The sequence below is a fragment of the Terrapene carolina genome, unplaced genomic scaffold (genome assembly GCF_002925995.2).
Source record: "Terrapene carolina triunguis isolate 2854851 unplaced genomic scaffold, T_m_triunguis-2.0 Scaffold33031, whole genome shotgun sequence".
Classification (NCBI taxonomy): Eukaryota; Metazoa; Chordata; order Testudines; family Emydidae; genus Terrapene; species Terrapene triunguis.
Genome location: NW_020697382.1, coordinates 800 through 2,091, shown reverse-complemented (window position 1 = coordinate 2,091; position 1,292 = coordinate 800). Strand labels below are relative to the sequence as shown.

The following is a 1,292-nucleotide window of genomic DNA, read 5'->3' as shown; positions in this document are numbered from 1 at the left end:
AATGCTGAGCTCAGCCAAACGGGGACACAGCACCCTTGATTAAGGAGATATCCTTTCCCCCTCTTGTCACATAAGTTTAAAGTCAGTGGCCCCCGGCGATCAGATTCTGCTGGGGTATTTGCCCACTTTGTCACGAAGCTCTTTGGTTTTGACCGCATAAATGATAGGGTTGAGCATGGGGGGAAGGAGGAAATAGAGGTTGGCCAAAAGGATGTGAACATGGGGAGCGATGCCCTGACCAAACCTGTGTGTGAGAGTGGTGAAGAGGAAAGGAGTATAAGTTGTCAGCATCACACAGATGTGGGCTGTACAGGTGTTGAGGGCTTTCTGGTGGGCTGTCTTGGAGGAGATTCTGAGGACGGCCCTGGTGATCTGACTGTAGGATAGGGCAATGAGCGTCAGGTCTAACCCAATGACTACAAATGTTATCACCAAGCCGTATGTTCTGTTGAGTGTGGTGTCCCCACATGACATTTTTGACACAGCCATGTGCTCACAGTACGTGTGGGGGATAATGCGATTGGCACAGAATGGCTGCCTGTTCAGGAGAAGGGGAATTGGCAGAATTAAGAGAACAGCTCTTGTCAAACCCACAAGCCCTAGCTTAGCTATTCGTGCATTGGTGAGGATGGTGGCGTATCTGAGAGGGTTACATATGGCAACATAGCGATCAAAGGCCATTGTCACGAGGACAACTGAGTGTATCATAGACCCCGCATGCAGGAAGAACAACTGGGTGAGGCAGCCACCCACAGTAATGCCTTTCAAATTGAACCAAAATATACACAGTGCCTTTGGCACGACAGAGGTAGACATGGTGATGTCTGTGAGCGCCAGCATGCAAAGCAGCAGGTACATTGGCTTGTGCAGGGTCTGCTCTTTCCCTACAACACACAGAACCATGAAATTTCCCAACAGGCAATAATATAGAACATAGAGAAAGGGATGGAAATCCAGATGTGGGCAACTTCCAGGCCAGGGATGCCCGTTAGGATGAATGTTGAAGGGTCAGAGGGGGTGAGGTTGAAAGCTGCCATGAGGTGGTGGATGTGTCAAACGGGCTCAGAAAGGCTCAAGGTGCCTGTGGAGAGAGAGAAGCACAGTGAGGGGGGGTTACACAGTTTAAAAAAATAATACAGTAAATATTTTATAGTTATAAACAATATAGAAAGGGGGGTGAACAGTGAGGTGGTAACATTTACAGATGGCACCAGATTATGTAGGTCATAGTGAAGTCCAAAGAAGTCATCAGAGAGAGCTAACCAAGCCAGGTGAATGGTCAGCATGATGGC

At 48.4% G+C, this 1,292-nt stretch overlaps 1 pseudogene; it reads right to left on the bottom strand.

Annotated features, from left to right (window-relative positions):
* Positions 1 to 99: 99 nt before the first annotated feature.
* Positions 100 to 1,037, bottom strand: LOC112117676 (annotated as a pseudogene).
* Positions 1,038 to 1,292: the final 255 nt, after the last annotated feature.